Source organism: Thalassophryne amazonica, chromosome 2 (assembly GCF_902500255.1).
Source record: "Thalassophryne amazonica chromosome 2, fThaAma1.1, whole genome shotgun sequence".
Taxonomy (NCBI): Eukaryota; Metazoa; Chordata; class Actinopteri; order Batrachoidiformes; family Batrachoididae; genus Thalassophryne; species Thalassophryne amazonica.
The window spans coordinates 88,945,625-88,957,997 of record NC_047104.1 but is presented as its reverse complement, the minus strand read 5'-3'; the positions used below and the strand labels follow the sequence as shown (position 1 = coordinate 88,957,997).

General features: G+C 41.8%; 1 long non-coding RNA gene across 1 annotated transcript in view; it reads left to right on the top strand.

Annotated features, from left to right (window-relative positions):
- The window catches only part of LOC117526835, a 294,238-nt gene that overhangs the window by 280,992 nt on the left and 873 nt on the right, over window positions 1–12,373 (top strand). The gene's annotated exons all lie outside the window — the stretch shown is intronic.

Sequence of the window (12,373 nt, the reverse complement as noted above, 5' to 3'; positions counted from 1 at the left end):
AGGATCAAAGTTCAGCAATCAGGTTGGCAAATCATGATCAAGCTTAAGGGGAACAAAGGTCAGCAATGTCTAAACATGGTGATCATGATCAAATGGCTGTGATGAGGATCAAAGATCAGGATTAAAAATCAGCAAACAAATATGAGTAATCAGTAACAAAGGTACAGTGTGGATCAGGATCACAAGACAGCATTCAGAGACAAAAGAGGAGTGATTAGAATGTCAGAAAACAAGATCTAAGAAATTTAGAGGAGCGAACCATTCACAACAATGAAAGAGATGAAAAGAAAATGTCAAAAGGTGATGCAAAAAGAGCAGTGATGGTTGTTGCAGATGGCATGCACTCTCTAAGTGCTCTTCTAGTTGATTACTGATGAAATATATTTATGTGCTGTTGAGGCTTAAAGCTTGTTCTTATTGGCTTGTGTTGTTCTAAAATATGCATGCATTGCATCAAGATTAACCAGTAACTAAAAAAAATAGGGAAAAGAGAGACAGTGACACAATCTTACTCCCAAATGCATGCATGTACACAAATGCACCCAGAGAGACACACACATGCTCATAGTCTAATGAGAGATTTCCTGACCTTTCTTCATGTACCCCTGGAGAATATTGATGAATTCCCTTTTAAAAATAACTTTCGCCTTGTAGGGTCATTAAATGATTTACAGTTATTTCACCAACATGTAATTATTACATTTATTATGTCGAACTGTATAGAGCTGAGCTGTTGTCGTCATTGTTGCACCGTTTAACACACAATAGAGGCAATTAAAATTAGATTTTCCATGAATGCAATTTGCTTATGTGGACTTTACTGTCACACAAACACCTCCGTTGGAAACCTTAACGGGCAAGTTGGAACATGCCCAAGCTGTTAAACAATTTCTCAGCTACTCACTTGTAGAAAGCCATCAAAAGCCGCCTAAATTTTGCAAATGGTTTTCAACACGGAGGTGTTTTTCCTGTCACGGTGCACACAGATTCGCCGAGTCGTCACGGAAACGACTCAGCGAATTTGCGCGCACGTCTTTCATTACAAAATGTCCTTAAACAGTGGAATGTCCGCATAAAGTCCTCATGCCGGCCTCTTCTGAATCTTCTCTGTTCTCTCACGACGTCCTGGTGAATTAAGCCTTAAATTAGGATGTTTTCAGGTCGAAACAGGCCGACGACGGCGCCTGGACGCGCTGCGCAATGTCCCGCTCCGTGGGAAGTCCTTACAGTGACAGAAACACCCCATAATCTCTCATCAGCCGTTAAACTTTTCACCGAAAACCAGCTAAATTTCTCGAATAGTGTCCACTCGGATATTCCTCACAGGTCCAGAAAAAATTTTGATAAAGCAACGCGCGCCGTCTCGAGCAGCATGTGAAACAAACGAATTAGGCCGAGAGGGCGGGACCACATCTCACTCAAGGCCTGCCCACAGGGAAATGACGTCACAGACACGCGTGAAAAACTCACGCATGCGCACGAGGGTTCAAGCATGATTGGTGTAATCGCACGTCATTCAAATCCATATAGTTAAAAAAAAAATTAAAAGTGTCGGTTTCTTATCTAATACACCTCGTGTATATATATATTATATATATATATATATATATATATATGAAATGTTTTATTGCCATATGAGTGAACATGTTCACAACATTAGGAAATTGCTGCGGTACTTGGTGCTAACATAAAAGACATTATATATATATATATATATATATATATATATATATATATACACACTCAACAAAAATATAAACGCAACACTTTTGGTTTTGCTCCCATTTTGTATGAGATGAACTCAAAGATCTAAAACTTTTTCCACATATACAATATCACCATTTCCCTCAAATATTGTTCACAAACCAGTCTAAATCTGTGATAGTGAGCACTTCTCCTTGCTGAGATAATCCATCCCACCTCACAGGTGTGCCATATCAAGATGCTGATTAGACACCATGATTAGTGCACAGGTGTGCCTTAGACTGTCCACAATAAAAGACCACTCTGAAAGGTGCAGTTTTGTTTATTGGGGGGATACCAGTCAGTATCTGGTGTGACCACCATTTGCCTCATGCGGTGCAACACATCTCCTTCGCATAGAGTTGATCAGGTTGTCAATTGTGGCCTGTGGAATGTTGGTCCACTCCTCTTCAATTGCTGTGCGAAGTTGCTGGATATTTCAATCAATCAATTTTTTATATAGCGCCAAATCACAACAAACAGTTGCCCCAAGGCGCTTTATATTGTAAGGCAAGGCCATACAATAATTATGTAAAACCCCAACGGTCAAAACGACCCCTGTGAGCAAGCACTTGGCTACAGTGGGAAGGAAAAACTCCCTTTTAACAGGAAGAAACCTCCAGCAGAACCAGGCTCAGGGAGGGGCAGTCTTCTGCTGGGACTGGTTGGGGCTGAGGGAGAGAACCAAGAAAAAGACATGCTGTGGAGGGGAGCAGAGATCGATCACTAATGATTAAATGCAGAGTGGTGTATACAGAGCAAAAAGAGAAAGAAACAGTGCATCATGGGAACCCCCAGCAGTCTACGTCTATAGCAGCATAACTAAGGGATGGTTCAGGGTCACCTGATCCAGCCCTAACTATAAGCTTTAGCAAAAAGGAAAGTTTTAAGCCTAATCTTAAAAGTAGAGAGGGTGTCTGTTCCCTGATCTGAATTGGGAGCTGGTTCCACAGGAGAGGAGCCTGAAAGCTGAAGGCTCTGCCTCCCATTCTACTCTTACAAACCCTAGGAACTACAAGTAAGCCTGCAGTCTGAGAGCGAAGCGCTCTATTGGGGTGATATGCAGGAACTGGTACACGCTGTTGCATACGCCGGTCCAGAGCATCCCAAACATGCTCAATGGGTGACATGTCCGGTGAGTATGCCAGCCATGCAAGAACTGGGACATTTTCAGCTTCCAAGAATTGTGTACAGATCCTTGCAACATGGGGCCGTGCATTATCCTGCTGCAACATGAGGTGATGTTCTTGGATGTATGGCACAACAATGGGCCTCAGGATCTCATCACGGTATCTCTGTGCATTCAAAATGCCATCAATAAAACGCACCTGTGTTCTTCGTCCATAACAGACGCCTGCCCATACCATAACCCCACCGCTACCATGGGCCACTCGATCCACAACACTGACATCAGAAAACCGCTCACCCACACGACACCACACACGCTGTCTGCCATCTGCCCTGAACAGTGTGAACCGGGATTCATCCGTGAAGAGAACACCTCTCCAACGTGCCAAACACCAGCGAATGTGAGCATTTGCCCACTCAAGTCGGTTACGACGATGAACTGGAGTCAGGTCGAGACCCCGATGAGGACGACGAGCATGCAGATGAGCTTCCCTGAGACGGTTTCTGACGGTTTGTGCAGAAATTCTTTGGTTATGCAAACCGATTGTTTCAGCAGCTGTCCGAGTGGCTGGTCTCAGACGATCTTGGAGGTGAACATGCTGGATGTGGAGCTCCTGGGCTGCTGTGGTTACACGTGGTCTGCGGTTGTGAGGCTGGTTGGATGTACTGCCAAATTCTCTGAAACACCTTTGGAGATGGCTTATGACAGAGAAATGAACATTCAATACACGAGCAACAGCTCTGGTTGACATTCCTGCTTTCAGCATGCCAATTGCACGCTCCCTCAAATCTTGCAACATCTGTGGCATTGTGCTGTGTGATAAAACTGCACCTTTCAGAGTGGCCTTTTATTGTGGGCAGTCTAAGGCACACCTGTGCACTAATCATGGTGTCTAATCAGCTTGATATGGCACACCTGTGAGGTGTGATGGATTATCTCAGCAAAGGAGAAGTGCTCACTATCACAGATTTAGACTGGTTTGTGAACAATATTTGAGAGAAATGGTGATATTGTGTATGTGGAAAAAGTTTTAGATCTTTGAGTTCATTTCATACGAAATGGGAGCAAAACCAAAAGTGTTGCGTTTATATTTTTGTTGAGTGTATATATATATATATTATATTATATTGCTGCCATGCTACTGAAATATGTATCAAATATAGCAGTAACTGGGTGTGTCTCGCATAACCTGTAATGTTCACTCACAATCAGTATCTGGTTAACATCATGCTCCAAAGAACTTGAACTTTGACCTACTGACCCCAAATCAATTTCCTTTGCAGGTAACCTAGGCCAGATGTATCCTACACATTTGAAGGCAATCAGCCAAAGTGTCTGGCAATTGGAAAACAGAAACCAAAGCACCTTTCTGGGCTGAGGGGTAAAAAGGACCAAAGTGTTTAACGGTTTCTAAGTCGATGCCTTTTATGTTCTTGCTGATTGCTGAGGAGTGCATCCTGTGGCTTTAGAGAACAGCTATGCCCACATTAGCTTTACACTGCCAGTAATGACATTGGGCCTTCGCAGTTTTCATAGCCAGCGTGCGGATGCGGCAACCTGACAGACATACAACAGTTTGAATTCACCGTGGTAGCCATTGATGAGTTTGATTCCTCTTGAAATCCATTGTCTTCAACTGTGGCTTGGTCCCACGCTACCCCACTCCCCAGCTGTCTACTGAAGCCTGACAGTACCTTGCTGCCAGAGGATGGCTGACTAAGCACTCAGAGACTCTGAGAACAGACGACTGCCTCACTCAGAGCTCTTCTACCAGAAAATAATTAGCAAAGTGATCTGCCTGAATACCACTTCAAATCCAAACAGACATAAATTTTGCTTACACTTATTTGTTCACACTCTTTATTCTTTTTTGCACTTACCTTTACATTTTTCCTTTCTGAAAACTTTTCTCTTTACACCAACTGACATACAGTGAGGAAAATAAGTATGTGATCCACTGTCAATTTGCAAATACAAAGAATGGAGAGGTCTGTATTTTTATCGTAGGTACACTTCATATGTGAGAGATGGAATCTAAAAAAAAAATTAAAAAAATCCAGAAAATCACATTGTATGATGGTTAAATAATGAATTTGCATTGTGTTGCATGAAATAAGTATTTGATACATTAGAAAAACAGAACTTAACATTTGGTACAGAAACTTTTGCTTGCATTTACAGAGGTCAGACATTTCCTGTAGTTCTTGACCAAGTTTGCACACTGCAGCAGGGATTTTGGTCCACACCTCCATACAGATCTTCTCCAGATCTTTATGTATTGGGGCTGTCGCTGGGCAACACTGAGTTTCTGCCCATTTCACTTCACAATTTTCTCTCTGTTATTCATTACTCTTACAACTTGGCAGGTTTCGTGACATTTTATACCATAAAAAGCTGAAGTACAGCTGAAGTACAGCATGAGGAATCTCAGCTGATTTCCACAAGCAGTTCTCACCTCGCTGCTTTTGGTGCCATGCCCTCACCAAAACTCAGGAGAAGTCAGGAGAAAGAGATCTTTTTGATTCCAAGCCACCCCCCGCTTATGACAGCCCAGGGAAGGCCCAGCACAACTTCAGGTGAACTTTGCACTCCAGCTTCAACACTTGAGCAGCATGAGATGATCAATACTCTTGAGTCTGTCTTATCTCCCCAAAATTTTTAAGATGGCCAAAATCAGCACAGGTTTAACCGTCCATTCCTGAGTTGTGGCATGCCAACCTCCTTTGGGGATACTCGCAAACCATGCCAAGGTGCTGTTCAGGAAAACTTGGTGTTGAACTTGACCATGTGTTAGAGGCACTTTGTTTGCTCACACTTATCTTTCTTGTGCTTTCTTTCTTTCTTGCATATACTTGTATTTGACTTGTGCTTGCCTTAACATCTTTATCTTCTTACACTTTCCATCTCATTCTCTGCCCGAGTTGTTGACAGGGTCTGCCCTCTCGGATATTGATGGAAACCTTGTACAGTCATTTTCACTTTGTGTGAATGGACTGTTATAAATTCAGGGTTTTTTTTGTCATCGTTGTTTTTTGTGTGTGAAATGGAGGTATTTTTTGTATAAACATGGCTCCAATTCCTACATGGTTAATGCAATTTTTGTTCAGCCATTTGAAGTAAAGCTTAATGTCCACACTACGTGCACCTCTTGATTGTTTCATTTCAGCTCGTTGTGGTGCAGTGGCAAAATTACAAAAACAGTATCACTGTCCACATACTTATGTACATAGCTGTATACTGCATGTGTGTCAACTGATGAATTTTTTGTGCATATTTTTTGCAGTTAATAAATAAAGAGTACAAGGTGTGAGCTACAGACGGTGTGAGTCGCTGTGTGCTGTGCTCGTTAGTGACGCACTGTTCCCATCTCACTGTACATGGATAACTGTATTTTTAACTTTAAAGTTAGACCGCAGCGTCTTCGGTCACCACCGCTAAATATAATCAGCTCCTTCTGAGCAGTCTCCTGTTTCTCACTCCTTTTCCGAAAGGCAGGTGGAGCCTAGAGGAGGAGGAGGGGGGGGGAGGAATAACACCCCGTCTTGAATAAATCATCTCTCGACTTTTGACCCATATGAAGCAGAAGGTTGTTCTTTTTTATCCGTCTCCATCCTTGCTTTCTCTCTATTGCTTGTGCACTCCTCTTTCTCATTCATTTTCTCCTCCACATGATGAGTCAATGTACATTGATTTCATCTGCCCTCCTCAACTGAGACCAACATCCTGGCACCCAGAAATAGAGCTCGCTGTGACAGAAGAGCTTCCGACCAGCAGTTACCGTGAGAGTGCAGCGCAGAGAAAGGGTGAAGATACACAAACGCTGACATAACAAACACGCACAAATACGTTTGCCACACTACAACTCAGTTACAGTACTGATATTAGGACGCAACGGCCAAGAAGACCGGCCCGTAGAACAGCGGCTACATGGGAGGTTCCCTGTCTGTTACAGTTTGTTCATGCAATCACACATACAAACACACCAGCCTGTTTCCCCAATCTATATTTGCTCTTAGCTCCCTGTCACACAGCCACTTTCACACGCTCACAGCACACACCTGGCATTTTATCTTTGTCAGCATATTCTGAGTCCTTCATCTCCCAGCTGAGCTCTGAACTCCAGAGCTTCTTTGTTTAGCAAAGCCCTGACGTGAGTCACGCACAAACCACTCACAGGGGAAAACGCACCAGCCATCTCGCACCTATGGAAGCAGGTTTACATCAAATCAGTTTTCACTTCCATGCTGCTGCATGGCGGCAGCTTCTTGAAACATTTCCGAGACTGTTGTGCGAGTGTTTGTCTTTCAGTTTCAACTTTATCTAAAGTCTGGGACTTTTAGTGAAGCTTAGGGCTAGTGGCCAGTGATCACCTTAGTATGTCTTCTGTTCTGTTTAATGCTGACAAATTATTCTGTATTTATTGTCTTTCTGTAGCCTGATTCTGTTTTTTTTTTTTTTTCCTCTTTGAGGTGTGGCTCCATCCAGAGGTGGGAGTGGGTGTCTTCTTCTGCAGGCATCCTGTACTGGACACCAGCATGGACTCCCAAAATTTCCTGTATATTTGTATTGTCTATTGTGTTGGTAGCATGGCCCAAGCAGAGGGTCACCCCTTTGAGTTTGGTCTGCTTGAGGTTTCTTCCTCAAATCATCAGAGGGAGTTTTTCCCTTACCACTGTGGCCTGTGTGCTTGCTCTAGGGGTTGGTAAGGTTTGACCTTACTTGTGTGAAAGGCCTTGAGACTGCTTTGTTGTGATTTGGTGCTATATAAATTAAATAAATTGAAAATAAATTTAATTCAGTTCTAGTAGTTTCCGGAATGGAAACCATTTCGTTCCTGTTAATCTAGCATTCATTCATTCCTTCTTTCATTCACTTCCTATACCCGCTTATTTCAATTAAGGGTTTCAGGGAAGCTGTCCCAGCTGTCATTGGGAGAGAAGCAGGGCACACCCTCTACAAACCATCACTCTGTCACAGGGTCACATGTAGACAGACATACATATTGACAACTATGATCAATTTAAAGTTTCCATTTCATCTCATATGTCTTTGGAAGTGTCTGAAAGGAATCCAGAGGGAATCCATTTAAACTCTTGGAGAAACTATTAAAAATACATTTTCTGGGCTTCCTATAGCATAAAATCCATGTATATTTCTTAATGTTTACTTTAAACATTTAGCTCCTCCCACTGGTCCTTTATTCTGTTTAAGTGTGAACCCACCACGTGACCACAACTTAAATTTCCACTTTCCTCAATGTTCAACAAAATTAGGTCTGTTAAGAGTTGTGAGGACTACACATCAGCATGTAAAAAAAGCTGTAGGTTCATTACCCATATTTTTTCATCTGCATTGACCAGAACATAAGCATAGACAGTTTTCGTATCAGCAGCACAGATGTACAAACTGGCTTTCGGCAAAGCTTTTTCTCTCACGTAGGCCACTTCCACCAACGTATGAACCTGATTTTGAACAGATCAACACATTCCAGTCAAAACAGAGCTGGTGCTGAAGCAAAAAAAAAGTTGTCCTTCTTTAGAATCAATACGTTTCTGAGGAGCAAACCACAATCATAACATCGAAGTGTGCTGGAGCAGCTGCATATTTGTCAGCTTCAGTGTGAAGAAATCAAAGCACTTGGTTAAAATCACTGCAGGTCCTTGAAAGCCTGGGGCTTCAGACACGTAGCAGATGAGAGTCCATAACTGGAATATAAGTGGAATGCCACTCCATCACAGGTTATTTCCTCAGTCAAGTCCTATATATAGACCATGAGGATCATTGGCACCATTGCTTATTCCCAGATTCCATAGTGTGGAGCAGATTAGTCTACGACTATCAGCAGGAGGGCAGTTGATCATAAGTTACTTCCCCTGCCAGGGCTCGTAGCCAATTACAGCTGGGTGGTCTAGGACAATGCAGATGAAGTGTCTGAGACACAGACAGATAGCTTGACCAGGAATTTAACCCCACCGTCTTGTGTGGAGTTTTACAATGATGCCTCACATTCACCCATTCACACTCACACCAATGTCAGCATGCTACCATGCAAGATGCTCAACTGGATACTGGGGGCAACTTAGCTATTAAGTGCTTTACCCACAGGGCCTTACAGATTTTCCTGTCTGACAGGAATTCAAACTGAGGATTCTCTCATTTTGAGCTCTCCACTTTCACTTCAATACCGTCACCTCCCCAGTGGACGGAGCCATGAGGAAGGTTTTGCATCAAACTAATTAACATATTAGGACACATAATTTAATGCAAATGTCCCTAGTGAGTCAGCCAACCCCCATCCAGGTCCACATGTGCCATTAGGAGGTTACAGCACTGATTTTCTTCATGCAGAAATAAGTTGTACATGCAATTATGGTGTTACCTTTTTTCTTTCTATTGGTGACATTGTATGCATATTAAGTTGATTATGATGGCTCCAAGGCAAACTGATGGAACAGGGCAAATATATTGTAAAAGCACTGCAATCACAGCAATTTTTTTAATGGTGAGCAAAACTGTGGCTACAGTTTGTGGTTATTCTAATTCTGTTAGTATAGAATCACTCAACTGTGTGCTTGGCTTGCTGGTGGAACCAGAGTTCCATGATTACTGAGCCTTCCTGTAGGTGGAAACGAGTGATCAGTGGTGAAGTCGTGACACTGCGTCCTGGCCGTGTCTCTGCAGTCTACGCCACAGTCAGGACACTTTCCCCAGGCAAGGACAGCAAGACCTGGCTCTCCGTCTCCATCATTCAGCCTGTCCTCCTGGAGCTACGTGGCCAGACTGTTCATCTCCCCGCCCCACCACCATATTCATGGATTTGCATAAAACAAAGACACGGCTCTGCCTGCAATGTCTGAAACTGCCAAGAACAGGATCGCAACGACTGTGCCACACTCAGCCCCTCTCAAGTCGGCTAGCAGGTTGTCAGAGCACCATAGCAGCGTAACACAACGGCACAGCAAGGAGCGAAGATTTACGAGGCTGACGAAGATAGACGCCCTCATGGTTTTCCACTTTCATTCATTTAACATCCTTTCCACTGGTGTTGTTTATGTTCTGCACCCCCAGCTGTGAGCAGAGGGCACCTAATTCACAGCGGTGACGTGGGAGGAAAATCAAAGCACTTAAAACTCTTCATCTAAAGATGATTTGTCCTTGTCTTCCCTGATGGCTTTTGTCCTGCTTCCCCTCCTGAAGCTAAGTGGAGCTGGAGAAAGGCCAGTGACAGATTCCACTTATGCACAATCAAGTAGATGACACTGCATGCAAATACACATGTCCACAAACACACACGTACATTTTTTTAGGTCAGGTCTACTGCCATCCTAATGTGTCACGAGCAAAACACATCACTATCATTTTGTTCCTTTGAATTCAAATAAAGGATTCATCATTAAAATTATCAAAATTTGCCTTCTCTGTTAACAATATGGCATTTTGACCCATGTGCACTAAAATACAGCAACAACAGGCCATGACAGCCTTCCTGTGGTGACATGATAGCTAATGGGATTATATTTTCCAACCCTCAAATAGCAAATTCATCTGGTGTCTGCATTATGAAGCATAAAAAAAAAAAACAGTAGAACCTCCTGTCATCTTAAAGTCATGACAAAACACACTGCTGACCTTTTCTGTATGACAGACAGTCAAACATTCAAATTGATTTTATTATGTTTGGGTTTGGTTTAGTCTTGTTTTTTGTTTGTTTACACTTAAATTCTGAAAGAATTTTGTCACCACTATAATTTTGTTTCTTGTTAGTCACATAAAGGTTTCACAATCTTATATTGTTAAAATGAACAAAATTTGCTTATCCGGAAATCATTTAGATTATAACCAGTGTCAACTAAATTACAGCAACAAGATGCCAAGAAACATTTTTGGGTTATGATCATAGATCATCATTCCAGCCCTCAAATCGCAATCTTGGTCAGCGCCCCCATCATGGAGTAGAAGAAATGTCTTCGACCCTTAATTAACTGAAAATGGCAAAACTATGATATCAATTGAAGCAATAAAAGCAATGGAAACAGCTACTAAACAAGGGTGACCAGAGAGATCCCACTGGCAAGAAGTTAAGATAAAGTCTGGACTTATTTAACTTGAAGGCTTTCCTGAACATGTGATTGACACAGGTCTACTGGGTCAGTTGTCAATACTGATGTTAGTTACAGTTACAGTTTCCACTTCGTCTACTAAAATAAGGAGACTCATGGTTTGTACATGGTAAACTTCAAACCTTGCATATGTACACATGCACTTTTGTGTTCATGTTGTCCGCACCATCTCACAGTGCAAAGTAATCCCGTGACACATTTCCAGCCCAGTCTCAGGCTTTTCGTCACAAGATCACAAACCAACAGATTAAAGTATATTTCGTGCTGCTGAATCACGACATGCCGTGAGACTCGGTTGCACATGTCATATATTAGATGAAAAGTTAAGTGCTATATTCTGTGCATTTTCCATGAATGGCATGTGCACCATGGATTTCACATTTAGCATACAGAAATGCTCCTTAGGGCAATAGTTAGTGTTAGGGGTAGAAGAAGACAAATTTCCACCTCTCTTTTTTGGTCAGAAAATCCATGCTCTTGTTTTCAGTCACATGATGTTTAACAAATATGAAGCAATCTTGTGAGTTAGTTTTGGCAGACAACTCAAATTGTGTGCTACATATATACTAACATGGCTCATTCATATAATTACCACATACCTTCAGTTAAAACATCTTTTATATGATGCACAAAAACAGATCCTCTAAATTGGGAGGGCTATTTAATATGCGACAGTTTTCCATCTCCCCTCTCCCCTTCAACAATGCAATCACTTTGTTGCTGCTACGTCATCCCAGCTCCACCCACCACCCACCTGTACACTACAATCAGGGGAGAAATGTGTCTAATAATCACTCCCTCATATCAAACATACATAGGAGGAGAGTGATGATCGGAGCCCATCCACCAAACTCAAAACTAGATGCTACTGTTGCAATAAATATTCTTCTTCTACGCGAGTTGTCCAACTGAAATGTGGGTTATGTACAAACTATTAGGCATTTCTTTGCATACATTTTATGATGCATTTTTGCTGAGAATAGCCTGTACGGAGTAAAGAAAATTATTTAAAACAAAGACAAAATGCTGTTCTGCATGCGATTAGAAATTTTTAAAATGCAGTATCTTTATAGAGTGCATGATGAAAAATGTATTGAGATGTGCAATTTTGTGTGAAGAAGACTAAAAATTAAATGCTACATTTACTTAATCTAGTTATGTCAACCAGACCTACAAAACTTGGTTCTGTTTAAATTTGGAAACACAAAATACAGTAAAAAAAAAAAAAAACATAATCACATAACCATAACAATTTGTCATGATTAATTTTATATGAGGTTTGCAATTTAACCTACTATTTTTGTTAATTATGTTGTGTCGTATGAAAATACACTAGAAAAAAAAACTTGTTCTAACTTAAAAATATGCTAATTTGTCACAC